This window comes from Podarcis vaucheri (assembly GCF_965113315.1).
Source record: "Podarcis vaucheri genome assembly, chromosome: 5".
NCBI classification, from domain to species: Eukaryota; Metazoa; Chordata; class Lepidosauria; order Squamata; family Lacertidae; genus Podarcis; species Podarcis vaucheri.
The window spans coordinates 58,088,990-58,096,760 of record NC_138763.1 but is presented as its reverse complement, the minus strand read 5'-3'; positions in this window follow the sequence as shown (position 1 = coordinate 58,096,760).

The following is a 7,771-nucleotide window of genomic DNA, read 5'->3' as shown; positions in this document are numbered from 1 at the left end:
TGGCTATGGGGTGCTGGTTGCCAGGAGCTGAGGCAGCCTCGGAGTAAGCAAGCAAGTGGCAGAGGGAGCCCAGCCAGCCAGTCCACCAGCCCCTACTGTTGGGAATGGATGGACTGGCAGGCAAGCAGCATGCTGACCTTTCCTCTGCTTGCTGTGTGCAATGCCTATCTGGGAGCTGAGTGCCCGGCACCAAAGGGGAGCCTTTCTGCCATGCAGGCCCGGCGGTACCCGCTGCTGCCACTCAATGCGAGTAAGATGCTGGCTTCATGTTCACCTTTGACTAGTCTCCGTCAGGCCACTAAGGCTGGGGGCATCCTCTTCCCAGCCCCCTGAAGGGCAGCGTGAGGAGTCACCTCTCTTTGGGGCAGTAGCAGCAGCTGCCCAGAGGACTCCCAAGGAGCGGGAAGAGGAGTGGAGGCTGAGGAAACACTGCACAAGGGTGGGTGTTCAAAAATTGTGAGAGGCTGCCATTTCTGCAGGCAATGGGTGACATAACTGGGCTTCTGAGGCTTGGACTGCATTTCCTTACACGGGAGCCACAGAAAGGATATAGTTGGTCAAGGGAGCCATGGACTCAAAAAGGCTGAAAACCTCTGCTCTACATTAAAGGTATGCTTCCTACCCGACTTCTTATTTCCTTTTCGCCTAATACGAATTAGGTACATGATTAAACTTTAGAAACAGTAGCCGCTGTTTGCTTTATCTTCCACAACAAATGATTAAATAATCCTGGCCATGAGAGTCCGCAACAGGGTAAGTTTCAACAGGTAAGGGAGGTGAGAATGATGGTTTGGTTATTCCCCATTTTCTAGGAACAGAAAAATCTGTCCAATTTGATTTCTCTCTGTTTCTCATTTTTCTAATCTTAAGTTCTGTTCTCCACATTTTCACATCAGTTTGCAAAGTCCTCATGAGAATTCACCAGCATTTGTCAATTGTGTATGTGCGCAGGCAGCCAGCTGGGGCTGGAATTTCCAAGGAAGAAGAAAGACTCAACCTCAACCTGCTCTGATTTTTCTTTTCAATAGAAAAGTGCATTGTATATCAAACTAATGATTAAATAAATAAATATTCATAAGTCTTTAGTAGAAATGTATCATAGTATATGCATTTTTGAATGCAATTTCACTTAATGCCCACTTTTTTTTGCCAAACAATTTCTCCTGATGAAATGCATTTTTAAAGGTTCTTTTCACTGATGTATGCTTTTTTCTGCATGCTTTATTAAAGTGTATGCATTTTTGGTCCATGTTACTTGGTGGGAGAACTGCACTGCAACGTTTGGTGGAGTGTGAATTCTGAATAATGGCTATGCTTTGGGTAGCCAATTGATTTGGGAAGTGCATATTAGCTATGTTTGCCTTTAAATGCAAACTGCATTGAATTTCTCCCCCAATGCTACTGCTTAAAAAGGGTTTCAAAACTCCTTTTTTTTTTTTACATGTGTGTAACTGAGGTGAGTATGGGCACCTGGTGCAGTCTTTACTAGAAACTAATGGTGGTGTGATACTTCCTCTTTTTTGTTTTGTTTATCTGGGTTTTTAAAATCTTGGTTATGAACTTTAAAAACATGCATTTCTTCCTAAGCAGCTATTATAATTATTGGATCTCTCTCTCCAAAGACAATGTATCTCATCTTGCCCAGCAAATCCAGGACTGTGAGTGGCAATTCACTTTTTATGTTCCTAAGTTTCTATGTCATTGATTTTGTTTTAATTTAAATTCAATTCTTTTTCTATGTAATTTATTAACATGTAATTTGATTTACATTTAGATAAATTAAATGCAATTTCTTTAAATGTAATTTAATTGCTTTAATGTTTGGATAATCCGATTTGACAATTTCTTTACATTAATTTCAATTTAATTTAATTTCTTAAGCTGATTTCAATTAAAACCTAGATTTTTCTTACTCCTAATCATGCCTCACTTGATGAGATGAGTAAGTGGGAAAAGCAGAAGAACACATCTGCAGCTACTAGCAGGTGTATCCAGAATAATATTGTTGCACACCACCCAGTCTCCAAGCTGTGTGGAAGACCAGGGGTTCCAGGCACTAACCCAGGGTTCATGTTTCCTTTGGAATGAAGGACAGCAGAGACTGTGGTGTCTTTATGATATACAGTGGTGCCTCGCAAGACGAAATTAATTCATTCCGCGAGTTTTTTCGTTTAGCGAATTTTTCATCTTGCGAAGCACGAAATCCCATAGGAATGCATTGAAATTCAATTAATGCGTTCCTATGGTCAAAAAAAGTCCAAACAAAGCCAAATTTGGTACAACAAGAGTTTATTAAGTGCTCTTTAAAGTCGCACATACTGTAAAGAGCATTTCAAAAATTGAAGGAACAATAAATTTAGTTTCTAAACATGACAGAAAAACATTTAAAAATCAACAAAGTGTACAGTACATTTTCTAAGACTCTGGGGGTCAACTCGAAGAAGGTTCCTCTTCCACTCTTTGCTTCTTGCTGAAGAACCTGTCCATGGTCTGCTGCTTCATCCACCTTTTCAGCACCTCCCTGAAAGGCGACATGACCCTCGTATCAAAAGTGTTCGCAAGGTCAGGTGCCACATGCTTGTCAGGGTGGTGCCACTGTGTAAAAGCCTGCACATCCTTACACTTCAGGCAAATGTCCCTCAGTTCTTTGGAGGACAGCCGTTCCTCAGTTGCTTCCTCCTCTTCCAGCGAGGCCTGCTCCTGCGCAGCCTCTGCCTGCAGTTCGACAAGCTCCTGGGTGGTCAGCTCGTGGTCGTGCTCCTCCACCAGCTCGCTGACATCCTCCTCTGTGACCTACAGGCCCATGGTCCTCCCCAAGGAAACAATGTCCTGCACCACTGTTGACTCTGGTGCATGCCTGACCACGCTGTGGATTCCAGATCTTGTATTGAACCGGTCAAACCAGCCTCTGCTTGCCTTGAAGACTTCTGGCTCGCCTGAGGTTCCTGGCTGTTCCCGGACGAGGTCTGCGTGCAAGGCCTTGGCCTTCTCATAAATGACGGCCTCAGTCACTGTGTCCCCTGCACACGGCTTCTCTTCTAACCAGATGAGCAGCAACTTCTCCACCTCCTCCAGAACAGCTGGGCAGTTCTTCACGATCCTGGTGGCTCCCTTGGCTGCATCAGTCGCAAGGATCTTCTCCCTCATCTTCAGGATGGTCCCGATCGTCGATGGATTCCTCCCGTACTCCCTGGCGAGGTCTGTCACATGCATTCCACCGTCGTGCTTCCGGATGATCTCCTTCTTCATTTCCAGCGTAACCTTCGCCTTCTTCCCCTCGCCAGCCTCTGCAGCAGCAGTCTTCTTGGGTGCCATGGCAGCACAGCTCCTACCTTCGTAAACCCCCCCCAAAAAAAACAGTGCTTCACATCCAAAAAATTCAAAAGCACCCAGCCACCCACCACACAGAAATTCAAACCCAGAACCAAGTCCTTGAATTCCAAACCCCCCAACCCCAAATCCAACCCCCCAAAAAAAGTTTTAAAAGTTTAACTTACCGAATGGCTGCAAAAGAAGTTTTGGAAAAGCTTCAAAAATCACCAAAGTCTTCAAAAACCTCAACTATTTCCCCAGCCACCCACCACACAGAAATTGCAAACCCCTCCCCAACTGTTCCCCCAGCCACCCACCACACAGAAATTCAAACCCAGAATTTTTTTTATAAAAAAGCAGCAGAGTGGCCCAATGGACACAGAAAATAATAAAAATGCAGGAAAAAACCACACAAGCTTCTGGATTCTTGCAAACCCCTCCTCAACTGTTCCCCCAGCCACCCACCACACAGAAATTCAAACCCAGAATTTTTTTTTTAAAAAAACAGCAGAGTGGCCCAATGGTCACAAAAAGTCATAAAAATGCATGAAAAAAACCAAGCTTCCAGATTCTTGCAAATCCCTCCCCAACACCAAGTCCTTGAATTCCAAACACCCCAACCCAAAATCCAAAAACCCCCAAAAAAGTTTTAAAAGTTTAACTTGCCAAATGGCCGCAAAAGAAGTTTTGGAAAAGCTTCAAAAATCAACAAAGTCTTCAAAAACCTCAAAAAAGGCTACCACACCGCGTGCTATGAGTTGCTCCTCGAAGTCAAGTCGCAACTGCACCTCTTCAAGCAATGCACCCTGGGTATTAACGGTTTTAAGAAAAAGGAAACAAACTTGCAAGACATTTTTTTCGTCTTGCGAAACAAGCCCATAGGGAAATTCGTCTTGCGAAGCAGCTCAAAATACGCAAAACCCTTTCGTCTAGCGAGTTTTTCATCTTGCGAGGCATTCGTCTTGCGGGGCACCACTGTATGGTTTATTTACACATACAGTATACAACTTGAACCTACAATGGAGGGGTCCCTAGCATTAATACCCCAAGAGGGTCTTGCTCCTCCTGTAGCCACAGCCCTGGATTGAAACAGAAATCAGACATAACTCTGTCACCCAGCCTGCAGCCTTGCTTCCAGCTTCTAGCTTACACACACTGGTCCTTCTTTGTGCTTTCTTACTTTGTTCTCCTTCAAATCTTTCTTTTTCATTTTTTTAAAAAGTGGGTGCAGTGTGCATACCCCAAGCACATGATTTCAAGGATGGTGAAAGACTGAATGATAACTTAGTATCCAAGATATTGCATATCATTCATTGCTCTATTCGGTTGGAGCAGTTCCAGCCTGGATGATGATATGCTGCTTTCTGTTTGTTTTAGCAGATAAGATAAGATACTTAGCTATATAACAACAGGCTAGAGGTCAGAGTTTAGATAACACCACAAGTCCAATCCCTCAGTTCGAATTACAGAAGCAACTTCCCATTGATGTCAGACTGGATCTGGCTGTTGAGAGATTTTGCAACAACTGATTAATTGCTTTCATACAAAACATGCACAATTTCTTTTCTTTTTTTTAAAAAAAACAGTTTTTCTAATACATGGTTGCATGTTGCCAAGAGGGCTGAAGAGTCAAAGAACAGAAGGGACCAAGAGTTATTGGGGTGCCCATAATTACATGGAAATAACTCCCAATAATTTGAATGGGATGTCTTAAACACAACCTTGCAGTTGTTCCCAGGTGAATGGCTGGATTCAGAAATATTTCCCCAAGGTAGCACTTCTGGGTGGCAGAATTACATCTTCCCAGCACACTGTGCTATATATACAATGTAGTTGTATATGGCACCTATTGGATACATCCCATGATATCACCAGTGAACAACACAACTCTTCACCCTGTTTGTGGTGTTCTGTGGAGTTTTTAAAAGGTTTTCATAAATTGTTTAAAAATGTTCAACCTCTTATGGCACAACAGAAGGGTGGTAGGACATCTTGTGCATGTTTTCTCTTTTCCATATTTTCTCAGAGGTAAGCTCAAAATGGATTTTTATCAACAACTGGTTCTTTTTGTGAATGGCCACTGTTAAGAAGGAAAATTATCGCCCTCTGTACTTTTCTGTATTTTGTTTCCTTCTGACATTACTGTTTACAATACCCCTCCCACTTTAACCATGTACAGTGGTACCTCGGGTTACAGACGCTTTAGGTTACAGACTTCGCTAACCCAGAAATAGTACCTCGGGTTAAGAACTTTGCTTCAGGATGAGAACAGAAATTGCGTAGTGGTGGTGCAGCGGCAGCGGGAGGCCCCATTAGCTAAAGTGGTACCTCAGGTTAAGAACAGTTTCAGGTTAAGAACGGACCTCAAGAACGAATTAAGTCCTTAACTCAAGGTACTACTGTACCTGCAACTCAGGAGTGCATTGTAGTCCACAATAGTGTATGCTGTAATAAATGTGCTAGACTTTAAGGTACCACAAGTCTCTTTGCAGGGTTTTGTTTTTTTGCTGGAACACAGTTACCCTTCTGTAAAATTACCTTAGTAGAACTTAATCTTTTCATAGGCCTTTAAGAAAAGTATCAAAAATCCAGCAAGGCTTCTCTTCTCTTCCTGCCTTTGGAGCAGGTCCCCCCCCCCATTTTATAATCATTTTTCTTTTATCCCGTTCTTTCTAATTTATTGATTTCCGGTGCTAGAAAATATTATACACCCACACAACTGCTGTGAGTATGGCCGTTTACATTTGCTACAGTTGGAACAGATGAAGAAAGAGAACCCAGTTGTCCTAATGGAGTGATTTGACCCTGCTGAAAAGGGAGAAAGCAGCTGGCTCAGGACTGGGGGAACTTTGCCCCCTCCAGATGTTGCTGGACCACAACTCCCATCATCCCTACTCATTGGAGTTCAACAACAGCTGCAGAGCCAATGGGTCCACAGCCCTGAGCAGGACCAAGAGGTTAACTTCCCTAACACTGCAATTCATATATGTTTACCTGAGAATACACCCAATTGAACTCAATCAAAAGGCATGTCTAAGATTGTGCTGTTCATCTGGCTCAGTGTAAAGTCTCGTAATCTATTATATTCTCACAGGAAGGTGAACTGAGGATTTCTCACACATCACAAAGGTTCTTAGACGTATTTTTGTCGGGCTGGAGGTGGAGTGATTTATTTATCAGCAGAACACACATGTGTTACCTCATGGCCATGGAGCACTGCCAGGTTGGCAGAAACCAAGAAACCAGGTGCCAAGAAGCCAAGTAAGGTCAAGGCTGGAAGAAAAGGCACAGAGATGGGAAAAGGTAAAGAGAGGAAACAGCGAAATGGAAATAGATAATGAAAAAATATGGAGGATGGAAGAGATCCACCTTGGGATTATATGATGAATTGTAGGTTAAAAATACATAGGAATAATATAATGAATTATATGAGGAGAGGGAAATGATGGCAAGAAGAAGAAGATTTATAAGTGAAAAGAAGAAAGATTTATACTATTTTTACTGGCATTTGCTTTGTAAGTACCACCATGGCTTGCCCTTCCAGCTTCACCTCACTGCTAAGTGGGATAGTGTTTTCTTATATCTGTTCTGGTTTCTAACATGACCAATTGCAAAATAAAATAGTAAGATAGTAAAACAGATCAAGTACTTTGTGTGTATTAGATATATGTGTGTGTGTGGTATTTTTTTAAGAGAAAACATATTAGGTTGACAACTGTTATTAATGTGTATTGTTGATATTTATTCATTAGTAGATGTTGATAATCTTTCTATATAGAGGAAAACAGTGTTCCAATAATGCCAGGAAAAAAGTTAGTGATGATCTGCAAAGGGTCAAGCTGTGCTTTAGCCAAATTTATGCATTTGTTTGTACATATTACTTGTCTGGAGAAATGCATTGCAAAAGTCAGAGAAGTGTGAATTTCTAAGGATGGCTCTCTTTCAATTGGCATATTGTTTTGAAAACTGCAAATTTCGTAGGTTTGCCTTTAAATGCATGTTGTCCGATTTATAATTAACCAATTGAATGGTGACAGAGCAGGGTGGTGTGGAAGGAAACACTGCTCAAAACACTTCACTCCCTTTCCAGACACATCAGATGCTCTTTCGAGGTCAGTGGCAGGCAGGTTAAGTACAGAAGATCCCTCATTAACTGGACCAAAGTTCTTTCTTGTCCTGCTCCCTGCTTGCCAGTGTTCAGCCATGTGAATCTTGGAAGCACAGAAGCAAGTTGGCACGAGAGCAGCAGCCCTTATTTCTTAACAGTGGTGGTTCCTCTTCATTGGTACTTGTAGGGTACAAGGGAGACCAATACAGTAGTACCTCAGGTTACAGACGCTTCAGGTTACAGACGCTTCATGTTACAGACTCCGCTAACCCAGAAATAGTACCTTGGGTTAAGAACTTTGCTTCAGGATGAGAACAGAAATCGCGCAGCAGCGCGGTGGCAGCAGCGGGA